The 13,515-nt window shown below is 45.8% G+C and overlaps 1 protein-coding gene across 2 annotated transcripts in view; it reads left to right on the forward strand.

The window, feature by feature from the left end:
• LOC109878268 (homeobox protein cut-like 2) overlaps positions 1 to 13,515 on the forward strand; it is a 124,540-nt gene that overhangs the window by 72,622 nt on the left and 38,403 nt on the right. The window lies entirely within an intron of this gene.

Consider the following 13,515-nt stretch of genomic DNA (forward strand, 5'->3'; position numbering starts at 1 on the left):
TTTGCAATGACTTGTTCGTCTCTTCTCGCATGCTTGCACACAGACACGCACATGCACAGAGACTCACACATCGACCATGTGTTCCACTATAAGTATCCTCCTAGGCCTCAGTAAGAATTTCCCAGCAGTGCTATCCCAGAGACCGCAGCAGTTGCCTGCCCACACGGACTGATCCTCCTCGAAGAATTATGGTCCACTTCTAACAGGTTTCTCTGTCTCTCTCTTTCTCTAGCTTTTCTCTCTCTCTCTCTCTCTCTCTCTCGCTTTCTCTCTCCCTCTTGCTATCTCATTCTCTCGTATTCACTCTCTCTCTTTCTCAATTCAGTTTACGGGCTTTGTTGGCATGGGAAACCAAAGCAAGTGAAATAGAAAATAAATAAAAAATGAACAGGTAACTTTACACTCACAAACGTTCCAAAAGAATAAAGACATTTCAAATGTCATATTATGTGCAAATAGTTAAAGTACAAAAGGGAAATAAATAAATATGGGTTATATTTACAATGGTGTTTGTTTTTCACTGGTTGCCCTTGTGGCAACAGGTCACAAATCTTGCTGCGGTGATGGCACACTGTGGTATATCACCCAATAGATATGGGAGTTTATCAAAATTGGGTTAATTTTTTCAAATTCTTTGTGGGTCTGTGTAATCTGAGGGAGATATGCGTCCCTAATATGGTCATACATTTGGCAGGAGGTTAGGAAGTGCAGCTCAGTTTCCACCTCATTTTGTGGGCAGTGGGCACACAGCCTGTTTTATCTTGAGAGCCATGTCTGTCTACGGCTGCCTTTCTCAATAGCAAGGCTATGCTCACTGAGTCTGTACATAGTCAAAGCTTTCCTTAAGTTTGGGTCAGTCACAGTAGTCAGGTATTTTGCCACTGTGTTCTCTCTGTTTAGGGCCAAATAGCATTCTAGTTGGCTTGTTTTTTGTTGTTAAATCAAATCAAATCAAATCAAATTAATTTATATAGCCCTTCGTACATCAGCTGATATCTCAAAGTGCTGTACAGAAACCCAGCCTAAAACCCCAAACAGCAAGCAATGCAGGTGTAGAAGCACGGTGGCTATGAAAAACTCCCTAGAAAGGCCAAAACCTAGGAAGAAACCTAGAGAGGAACCAGGCTATGTGGGGTGGCCAGTCCTCTTCTGGCTGTGCCAGGTGGAGATTATAACAGAACATGGCCAAGATGTTCAAATGTTCATAAATGACCAGCATGGTCGAATAATAATAAGGCAGAACAGTTGAAACTGGAGCAGCAGCACAGTCAGGTGGAAGTTGAAACTGGAGCAGCAGCATGGCCAGGTGGACTGGGGACAGCAAGGAGTCATCATGTCAGGTAGTCCTGGGGCATGGTCCTAGGGCTCAGGTCAGTTGAAACTGGAACAGCAGCATGGCCAGGTGGACTGGGGACAGCAAGGAGTCATCATGTCAGGTAGTCCTGGGGCATGGTCCTAGGGCTCAGGTCCTCCGAGAGAGAGAAAGAAAGAGAGAAGGAGAGAATTAGAGAACGCACACTTAGATTCACACAGGACACCGAATAGGACAGGAGAAGTACTCCAGATATAACAAACTGACCCCAGCCCCCCGACACATAAACTACTGCAGCATAAATACTGGAGGCTGAGACAAGAGGGGTCAGGAGACACTGTGGCCCCATCCGAGGACACCCCCGGACAGGGCCAAACAGGAAGGATATAACCCCACCCACTTTGCCAAAGCACATATCCTTCCTGTTTGGCCCTGTCCGGGGGTGTCCTCGGATGGGGCCACACCACTAGAGGGATATCTTCAACCACCAACTTACCATCCTGAGACAAGGCTGAGTATAGCCCACAAAGATCTCCGCCACGGCACAACCCAAGGGGGGGGCGCCAACCCAGACAGGATGACCACAACAGTGAATCAACCCACTCAGGTGACGCACCCCCTCCAGGGACGGCATGAGAGAGCCCCAGTAAGCCAGTGACTCAGCCCCTCTAATAGGGTTAGAGGCAGAGAATCCCAGTGGAACGAGGGGAACCGGCCAGGCAGAGACAGCAAGGGCGGTTCGTTGCTCCAGAGCCTTTCCGTTCACCTTCCCACTCCTGGGCCAGACTACACTCAATCATATGACCCACTGAAGAGATGAGTCTTCAGTAAAGACTTAAAGGTTGAGACCGAGTTTGCGTCTCTGACATGGATAGGCAGACCGTTCCATAAAAATGGAGCTCTATAGGAGAAAGCCCTGCCTCCAGCTGTTTGCTTAGAAATTCTAGGGACAATTAGGAGGCCTGCGTCTTGTGACCGTAGCGTACGTGTAGGTATGTACGGCAGGACCAAATCAGAGAGATAGGTAGGAGCAAGCCCATGTAATGCTTTGTAGGTTAGCAGTAAAACCTTGAAATCAGCCCTTGCTTTGACAGGAAGCCAGTGTAGAGAGGCTAGCACTGGAGTAATATTATCACATTTTTTGGTTCTAGTCAGGATTCTAGCAGCCGTATTTAGCACTAACTGAAGTTTATTTAGTGCTTTATCCGGGTAGCCGGAAAATAGAGCATTGCAGTAGTCTAACCTAGAAGTGACAAAAGCATGGATAAATTTTTCTGCATCATTTTTGGACAACGTTTCTGATTTTTGCAATGTTACGTAGATGGAAAAAAGCTGTCCTCGAAATGGTCTTGATATGTTCTTCAAAAGAGAGATCAGGGTCCAGAGTAACGCCGAGGTCCTTCACAGTTTTATTTGAGACGACTGTACAGCCATTAAGATTAATTGTCAGATTCAACAGAAGATCTCTTTGTTTCTTGGGACCTAGAACAAGCATCTCTGTTTTGTCCGAGTTTAATAGTAGAACGTTTGCAGCCATCCCCTTCCTTATGTCTGGAACACATGCTTCTAGCGAGGGCAATTTTGGGGCTTCACCATGTTTCATTGAAATGTACAGCTGTGTGTCATCCGCATAGCAGTGAAAGTTAACATAATGTTTTCGAATAACATCCCCAAGAGGTAAAATATATAGTGAAAACAATAGTGGTCCTAAAACGGAACCTTGAGGAACACCGAAATTTACAGTTGATTTGTCAGAGGACAAACCATTCACAGAGACAAACTGATATCTTTCCGACAGATAAGATCTAAACCAGGCCAGAACATGTCCGTGTAGACCAATTTGGGTTTCCAATCTCTCCAAAAGAATGTGGTGATCGATGGTATCAAAAGCAGCACTAAGGTCTAGGAGCACGAGGACAGATGCAGAGCCTCGGTCCGATGCCATTAAAATGTCATTTACCACCTTCACAAGTGCCGTCTCAGTGCTATGATGGGGTCTAAAACCAGACTGAAGCATTTCGTATACATTGTTTGTCTTCAGGAAGGCAGTGAGTTGCTGCGCAACAGCCTTCTCTAAAATTTTTGAGAGGAATGGAAGATTCGATACAGGCCGATAGTTTTTTATATTTTCTGGGTCAAGGTTTGGCTTTTTCAAGAGAGGCTTTATTACTGCCACTTTTAGTGAGTTTGGTACACATCCAGTGGATAGAGAGCCATTTATTATGTTCAACATAGGAGGGCCAAGCACAGGAAGCAGCTCTTTCAGTAGTTTAGTTGGAATAGGGTCCAGTATGCAGCTTGAAGGTTTAGAGGCCATGATTATTTTCATCATTGTGTCAAGAGATATAGTACTAAAACACTTGAGCGTCTCTCTTGATCCTAGGTCCTGGCAGAGTTGTGCAGACTCAGGACAACTGAGGTTTGGAGGAATACGCAGGTTTAAAGAGGAGTCCGTAATTTGCTTTCTAATAATCATAATCTTTTCCTCAAAGAAGTTCATGAATTTATCACTGCTAAAGTGAAAGTCATCCTCTCTTGGGGAATGCTGCTTTTTAGTTAGCTTTGCGACAGTATCAAAAAGGAATTTCGGATTGTTCTTATTTTCCTCAATTAAGTTAGAAAAATAGGATGATCGAGCAGCAGTAAGGGCTCTTCGGTACTGCACGGTACTGTCTTTCCAAGCTAGTCGGAAGACTTCCAGTTTGGTGTGGCGCCATTTCCGTTCCAATTTTCTGGAAGCTTGCTTCAGAGCTCGGGTATTTTCTGTGTACCAGGGAGCTAGTTTCTTATGAGAATTCTTTTTAGTTTTTAGGGGTGCAACTGCATCTAGGGTATTGCGCAAGGTTAAATTGAGATCCTCAGTTAGGTGGTTAACTGATTTTTGTCCTCTGGCGTCCTTGGGTAGGCAGAGGGAGTCTGGAAGGGCATCAAGGAATCTTTGTGTTGTCTGTGAATTTATAGCACGACTTTTGATGTTCCTTGGTTGGGGTCTGAGCAGATTATTTGTTGCAATTGCAAACGTAATAAAATGGTGTTCCGATAGTCCAGGATTATGAGGAAAAACATTAAGATCCACCACATTTATTCCATGGGACAAAACTAGGTCCAGCGTATGACTGTGACAGTGAGTGGGTCCAGAGACATGTTGGACAAAACCCACTGAGTCGATGATGGCTCCGAAAGCCTTTTGGAGTGGGTCTGTGGACTTTTCCATGTGAATATTAAAGTCACCAAAGATTAGAATATTATCTGCTATGACTACAAGGTCCGATAGGAATTCAGGGAACTCAGTGAGAAACGCTGTATATGGCCCAGGAGGCCTGTAAACAGTAGCTATAAAAAGTGATTGAGTAGGCTGAATAGATTTCATGACTAGAAGCTCAAAAGACGAAAACGTCATTTTTTTTTTTGTAAATAGAAATTTGCTATCGTAAATGTTAGCAACACCTCCGCCTTTGCGGGATGCACGGGGGATATGGTCACTAGTGTAGCCAGGAGGTGAGGCCTCATTTAAAACAGTAAATTCATCAGGCTTAAGCCATGTTTCAGTCAGGCCAATCACATCAAGATTATGATCAGTGATTAGTTCATTGACTATAATTGCCTTTGAAGTAAGGGATCTAACATTAAGTAGCCCTATTTTGAGATGTGAGGTATCATGATCTCTTTCAGTAATGACAGGAATGGAGGTGGTCTTTATCCTAGTGAGATTGCTAAGGCGAACACCGCCATGTTTAGTTTTGCCCAACCTAGGTCGAGGCACAGACACGGCCTCAATGGTGATAGCTGAGCTGACTACACTGACTGTGCTAGTGGCAGACTCCACTATGCTGGCAGGCTGGCTAACAGCCTGCTGCCTGGCCTGCACCCTATTTCATTGTGGAGCTAGAGGAGTTAGAGCCCTGTCTATGTTGGTAGATAAGATGAGAGCACCCCTCCAGCTAGGATGGAGTCCGTCACTCCTCAGCAGGTCAGGCTTGGTCCTGTTTGTGGGTGAGTCCCAGAAAGAGGGCCAATTATCTACAAATTCTAACTTTTGGGAGGGGCAGAAAACAGTTTTCAACCAGCGATTGAGTTGTGAGACTCTGCTGTAGAGCTCATCACTCCCCCTAACTGGGAGGGGGCCAGAGACAATTACTCGATGCCGACACATCTTTCTAGCTGATATGCACGCAGAAGCTATGTTGCGCTTGGTGATCTCTGACTGTTTCATCCTAACATCGTTGGTGCCGACGTGGATAACAATATCTCTATACTCTCTACACTCGCCAGTTTTAGCTTTAGCCAGCACCATCTTCAGATTAGCCTTAACGTCGGTAGCCCTGCCCCCGGGTAAACAGTGTATGATCGCTGGATGATTCGCTTTAAGTCTAATACTGCGGGTAATGGAGTCGCCAATGACTAGAGTTTTCAATTTGTCAGAGTTAATGGTGGGAAGCTTCGGCGTCTCAGACCCCGTAACGGGAGGAGTAGAGACCAGAGAAGAATCGGCCTCTGACTCCGACCCGCTGCTTAATGGGGAAAACCGGTTGAAAGTTTCTGTCGGCTGAATGAGCGACACCGGTTGAGCGTTCCTACAGCATTTCCTTCCAGAAACCGTGAGAAAGTTGTCCGGCTGCGGGGACTGTGCCAGGGGATTTACACTACTATCTGTACTTACTGGTGGCACAGACGCTGTTTCATCCTTTCCTACACTGAAATTGTCCTTGCCTAACGATTGCGTCTGAAGCTGGGCTTGCAGCACAGCTATCCTCGCCGTAAGGCGAGTACAGCGGCTGCAATTAGAAGGCATCATGTTAATGTTACTACTTAGCTTCGGCTGTTGGAGGTCCTGACGAATCGTGTCCAGATAAAGCGTCCGGAGTGAAAAAGTTGAGGAAAAAATAAATAAATATATGAACGGTAATTAAAAAGTGAAAACCATAAAGTTGTCAGGTAGCAAAACAGGTTGGCAACAAAACGCACGTTAATTACTTGACACATTGGAAATAATTATCTTTTTGTTTTCTCATGTTTTGGTTGGGTCTAATTGTGTAGTCGTTTTTTGTTTGTTTGTACTTTTACCCCTTTTTCTCCGCAATTGGTAGTTAGTCTTGTCCCATCGCTGCAACTCCCCATGGTCACGGGAGAGGCGAAGGTTGTGAGCCATGCGTCCTCCGAAACACGATCCTGCCAAGCCACACTGCTTCTTGACACACCGCTCGCTTAACTCGGAAGCCAGCTGCACCAATTTGTCGGAGGAAACACTGTCCAGCTGGCGACCAAGTCATCTTGCAGGTGCCTGGCCAGCCACATGGAGTCGCTAAAGCGCAATGGGACATGGAAATCCCGGCCGGCCAAACCCTCCCCTAAACCGGACGATCATGGGTCTCCCAGTCAAAGTAGGCTGTAACACATCCTGGGATCGAACCTGGGTGTTTAGTGATGCCTCAAGCTCGGCGAAGGAGTGCCTTAGACCGCTGTGCCACTCGTGAGGCCCCTTCTGGTAGTCTTTAATAGTTGATTCTAAGATTTGTATTTGATCATGTATTTGTTTTTTGTTATACGGCCAAAACGATTGGAGAAGTGATTTATCCAAACATCTCTATTTTGGATAGATAACTCTTCGTGTTGTTGTTTGTTTAGTGTTTTCCAATTTTCCCAGAAGTGTTTAGAGTCTATGGATTCTTCAATTACATTGAGCTGATTTCTGACGTGCTGTTCCTTCTTTTTCCGTAGCGTCTGTCTCTCTTGCTCTCTTTCACTTTCCCTTTCTCGCTCTCTCTCGCTTTCATTCTCTCTTGCTTTCTCACTGTCTTGCTCTCTCTCTGCACTGGGTGTTTGTTTACTGCTTGTAAAGTTAACCTTCATCGCATCCCTTTCAGAGAAGCCATAGGACAACCATCTCTGCAGCACTCCACCAATCAGGCCTTTATGGTAGAGTGGCCAGACGGAAGCCACTCCTCAGTAAAAGGCACATGACAGTCCACTTTGAGTTTGCCAAAAGGCACCTGAAGGACTCTCAGACCATGAGAAATAAGATTCTCTGGTCTGTTGAAACCAAGATTGAACTCTTTGGCTTGTTTGCCAAGCGTCATGTCTGGCGGAAACCTGGCACCATCCCTACGGTGAAGCATGATGGTGGAAGCATCATGCGTGGGGATGTTTTTCAGTGGCAGGGACTGGGAGACTAGTCAGAATCAAGGGAAATATGAACTGAGCAAAGTACAGAGAGATCCTTGAGAGAGATCCTACTCTAGAGCACTCAGGACCTCAGACTGGAGCAAAGGTTCACCTTCCAACAGGACAACGACCCTAAGCACACAGCCAAGACATCGCAGGAGTGGCTTCAGGATAAGTCTCAATGGCCTTGAGTGGCCCAACCAGATCCCGGACTTGAACCCGATTTGAACATCTCTGGAGAGACTTGAAAATAGCTGTGCAGCGACGCTCCCCATCCAACCTGACAGAGCTTGAGAGGATCTGCAGAGAAGAATGGGAGAAACTCCCCAAATACAGGTGTGCCAAGCTTGTAGTGTCCATACCCTAGAAGACTCGATGCTGTAATCACTGCCAAAGGTGCTTCAACAAAGTACAAAGAGTAAATGGTCTGAATACTTATGTAAATGTGATATTTCAGTTTTTACGTTTGCAAAAATGTATAAAAACCTGTTGCTTTGTCATCATGGGGTATTGCATGTGGATTGATGAGGAAAATAGAATAAGGCTGTAACGTAACAAAATGCGGAAAAAGTCAAGGGGTCTGAATACTTTCCGAATGCACTGTACATTTAGATACATTGTATCATACTACTAAACATACTGAAACATACACAATGGAGAGGTATAGCATAGGTTATGTATGCGGCAGGTAGCCTAGTAGCTAAGAGTACCTGGGCCAGTAACTGAAAGGGCGCTGGTTGGAATCCCCGAGCTGACGAGGTGAAAAATCGGTCGACGTGCCCGTGAGCAAGGCACTTAACCCTAATATAGCTTCTGTATGTCACTCTGGATAAGAGTGTCTGCTAAATGAGTGGAAGAGTCCCTCAGATCAGACATTAAACACCACATCTCTGAGGTGCTTTGATGAAACATGCATGAGAGCATCAGCTGTTCCGGACAACTGTGTGATCACGCTCTCCGCAGCCGATGTGAGTAAGACCTTTAAACAGGTCAACATTCACAAGGCCGCAGGGCCAGACGGTTTACCAGGATGTGTACTCCGAGCATGCGCTGACCAACTGGCAAGTGTCTTCACTAACATTTTCAACCTCTCCCTGTCTGAGTCTGTTATACCAACATGTTCCAAGCAGACCACCATAGTCCCTGTGCCCAAGAACACTAAGGTAACCTGTTAAATGACTACCAACCCATAGCACTCACATCTGTAGCCATAAAATACTTTGAAAGGCTGGTCATGGCTCACATCAACACCACTATCCCAGAAACCCTAGACCGCCCCAACAGATCCACATATGATGCAATCTTTATGACACTCCTCACTTCCCTTTCACACCTGAATAACAGGAACACTTATGTGAGAATGCTATTCATTGACTACAGCTCAGCCTTCAACACCATAGTGCCCTCAAAGCTCATCACTAAGCCAAGGACCCTGGGACTAAATAACTCCCTCTGCAACTGGATCCTGGACTTCCTGATGGGCCACCCCCAGGCGGTAAGGGTAGGTAACAACACATCCGCTACGCTGATCCTCAACACGGGGGGCCCCTCAGGGGTGCGTGCTCAGTCCCTTTATGTACTCCCTGTTCACTCATGACTGCACTGCCAGGCACGACTCCAACACCATCATTACGTTTGCTGATGACACAACAGTGGTAGGCCTGATCACCGACAACGATGAGACAGCCTATAGGGAGGAGGTCAGAGACCTGTCCATGTGGTGCAAGGACAACAACCTCTCCCTCAGCGTGATCAAGACAAAGAAGATGATTGTGGACTACAGGAAAAGGAGGACCGAGCACGCCCGCATTCTCATCGACAGGGCTGTAGTGGACCAGGTTGTGAGCTTCAAGTTCCTTGGCGTCCACATCACCAACAAACTAACATGGTCCAAGCACACAAAGACAGTCATGAAGAGGGCACGATGAAACCTATTCCCCGTCAGGAGACTGAAAAGATTTGGCATGGGTCCTCAGATCCTCAAAAGGTTTTACAGCTGCACCATCGAGAGCATCTTGACAGGTTGCATCACTCCCTGGTATGGCAACTGCTCGGCCTCCGACCGCAAGGCAGTACAGAGAGTAGTGTGTACGGCCCAGTACATCACCGGGGCCAAGCTTCCTGCCATCCAGGACCTCTATACCAGACGGTGTCAGAGGAAGGCCCTAAAAATTGTCAAAGACTCCAGCCACGCTAGTCATAGACTGTTCTCTCTGCTACCGCACGACAAGCAGTACCGGAGTGCCAAGTCTAGGTCCGCGGTCAAACGACCACCCCTCATCACTGTCAAACGCTCCCTAAAACACTTCTGCGAGCAGGCCTTTCTAATCAACCTGGCCCGGGTATCCTGGAAAGATATTGACCTCATCCCGTCAGTCGAGGATGCCTGGTCATTATTTTAAAGTAATTTCCTCACCATCTTAGATAAGCATGCCCCGTTCAAAAAATGCAGAACTAAGAACAGATATAGCCCTTGGTTCACTCCAGACCTGACTGCCCTTGACCAGCACAAAAACATGTGGTGGACTGCAATAGCATCGAATAGTCCCCACGATATGCAACTTTTCAAGGAAGTCAGGAACCAATACACGCAGTCAGTCAGGAAAGCAAAGGCTAGCTTTTTCATGCAGAAATTCGCATCCTGTAGCTCTAACTCCAAAAAGTTCTGGGACACTGTAAAGTCCATGGAGAACAAGAGCACCTCCTCCCAGCTGCCCACTACACTGAGGCTAGGTAACACGGTCACCACCGATAAATCCATGATAATCGAAAATTTCAATAAGCATTTCTCAACGGCTGGCCATGCCTTCCTCCTGGCTACTCCAACCCCGGCCAACAGCTCCCCACCCTGCAGCTACTCGCCCAAGCCTCCCCAGCTTCTCCTTCACCCAAATCCAGACAGCAGATGTTCTGAAAGAGCTGCAAAACCTGGACCTGTACAAATCAGCTGGGCTAGACAATCTGGACCCTCTCTTTCTAAAACTATCCGCCGCCATTGTTGCAACCCCTATTACCAGCCTGTTCAACCTCTTTTTCGTATCGTCCGAGATCCCTAAAGATTGGAAAGCTGCCGCAGAGTTCAGTGTGTCAAATCGGAGGGCATGTTAAATTCTCGGACTGACTCTTTTCTCTGTATATATCAATGATGTCGCTCTTGCTGCGGGCCATTCCCTGATCCACCTCTACACAGACAACACCATTCTGTATATGGGGCGGCAGGTTAGCCTAGTGGTTAGAGCGTTGGACTAGTAATTGAAAGGTTGCAAGTTCGAATCCCCGAGCTGACAAGGTACAAATCTGTCGTTCTGCCCCTGAACAGGCAGTTAACCCACTGTTCCTAGGCCGTCATTGAAAATAAGAATTTGTTCTTAACTGACTTGCCTAGTAAAATAAAGGTAAAATAAATTTAAAAAAAATATATGTATATAGTTCTGGCCCTTCCTTGGACACTGTCCTAACTAACCTCCAAACGAACTTCAATGCCATACAACACTCCCTCCGTGGCCTCCAACTGCTGTTAAACGCTAGTAAAACCAAATACATGCTTTTCAACCGTTCGCTGCCCGCACCCGCCGGCCCGACTAATATCACCACCCTGGACGGTTCCGACCTAGAATATGTGGACAACTATAAATACCTAGGTGTCTTGGCTAGACTGTAAACACTCCTTCCAGACTCCTATTAAACATCTCCAATCAAAAATCTAATCTAGAATCAGCTTTCTATTTCGCAAAAAAACCTCCTTCACTCATGCCGCCAAACTTACCCTAGTAAAACTGACTATCCTACCGATCCTCGACTTCGGCGATGTCACCTACAAAATAGCTTCCAACACTCTACTCAGCAAACTGGATGCAGTCTATCACAGTGCCATCCGTTTTGTTACTAAAGCACCTTATACCACCCACCACTGCGACCTGTATGCTCTAGTCGGCTGGCCCTCGCTACATATTCGTCGCCAGACCCACTGGCTTCAGGTCATCTATAAGTCTATGCTAGATAAAGCTCCGCCTTATCTTCGTTCACTGGTCACGATAACAACACCCACCCGTAGCACACGTTCCAGCAGGTATATCTCACTGATCATCCCCAAAGCCAACACCTCATTCGGCCGCCTTTCCTTCCAGTTCTCTGCTACCAGTGACTGGAACGAATTGCAAAAATCGCTGAAGTTGGAGACTTTTATTTCCCTCACCAACTTTAAACATCAACTATCTGAGCTGCTAACCGATCGCTGCAGCTGTACATAGATTGGGTGGGCTATTTACAGATGGACTATCTACCTCATCCCCATACTGCTTTTATTTTATTTACTTTTCTGCTATTTTGCACACCAGTATCTCTACCTGTACATCATCATCTGCTCATTTATCACTCCAGTGTTAATCTGCTAAATTGTAACTATTCGCTCCTATGGCCTATTTATTGCCTACCTCCTCCATGCCTTTTGCACACACTGTATATGGACTTTCCTTTTTCTACTGTGTCATTGATTTGTTCATTGTGTTATTGGCTTGTTTATTGTTTACTCCATGTTTAACTCTGTGTTGTTGTCTGTGTCACACTGCTTTGCTTTATCTTGGCCAGGTCGCAGTTGCAAATGAGGACTTGTTCTCAACTAGCCTACCTGGTTAAATAAAGGTGAAATAAAAAGGTCCAAGAGGTTTCTCAACAGCTTCTACCCCCAAGCATAAGACTCCTAAACATCTAATCAAATGGCTACCCAGACTATTTGCACCCCCCCCCCACCCCCTCTACGCTGCTCTCTGTTATTATTACTTTAATAACTCTACCTACATGTACATATTACCTCAATTGCCTCGACACCGGTGCCCGCGCATATTGACTATGTACCGGTACCCCCTGTATATATCCCCGCTATTGTTATTTACTGCTGCTCTTTAATTATTTGTTATTCTTATCTCTTACTTTTTGGGGGGGGTATTTTCTTGTACTGCATTGTTGGTTAAAGGGCTTGTAAGTAAGTATTTCACTGCAAGGTCTACACCTGTTGTATTTGGTGCATGTGACAAATAACATTTGATTTGATGGTAGTGGCAGCGTGCGTAAGGGGAGAGGGTTACGCATACCGAGTGTGCTCACGTGAGGAGGCATCAGGCATGTGATAGATGTCTACTCTAGCAGCTGCAGACAGGTTAATGGTGTGATTGTGGAGGTAATCTCCATGTTCTCTCGTTAAAGGATGATGAAGGGCCAGGAAAATGGAGCCTGTTGCATTCTCAGGTCCTGTGCTTTTTACATTTGCAGTTCAGGGCCATGTTTGATGGGTTCATCAATGCATTGACACAGTTGACAGTCAATGAGCTCACCATGGCATCATTGGGACAGTAGCCTTCGTTGTTAATGCATCTCATTGACAGGGAGACAAAGGACGTTTGACATTTAGAAACAGCTGGCAAGTAGCCTATACATATGTGAATAATGTTCATATCTACCGGTTCTTCTTTACTGAGGGTGGATCGGTTTACAGGCACACACAGCAAACTACATTTCGTAATTTGGATTTTGGATTGTTTTGGGATTTTGGAGTCAGTCACACATATGCATGTATACATGTTTTGTATAGAGAGGCCACTTATTTTATATGTGTGAAGGCTATTTGCTGAACCAACAACGCAGAGGAAGAGAGGGAGAGAGAGAGAGAGTAGAGGAGTCGGCTGAGAGCTGCAGACTATTACATCTGTATTGATTGGGCTCCAGCTTTTCCATGAACTCGGAGTGGGAGTGATGGGAGGGATTTGTTTGATCTTTATGATATTTCTTTAAACATGATGCTGTCGTTTTGCCTCTCCAGGGAGGACACAAGCCATTTCCAGTAAATCAAGGGCTCTTTGTCTCTCTCTGTTTTCCACAGTTGTTATTTATAAGCCTCTAAACAGTTTCTCCACCATTCTCATAAGTGTTTTCAGTCAGTGTTCCACAATACTATTGTTGAGCTGAAGATAGACCATTAAAGAACGTCTCAGACGTAACCATACACTTGGCCCCTTCAATAGAAGTCATTGTGTCTGATCAGATCA

Source organism: Oncorhynchus kisutch, linkage group LG3 (genome assembly GCF_002021735.2).
Source record: "Oncorhynchus kisutch isolate 150728-3 linkage group LG3, Okis_V2, whole genome shotgun sequence".
NCBI classification, from domain to species: Eukaryota; Metazoa; Chordata; class Actinopteri; order Salmoniformes; family Salmonidae; genus Oncorhynchus; species Oncorhynchus kisutch.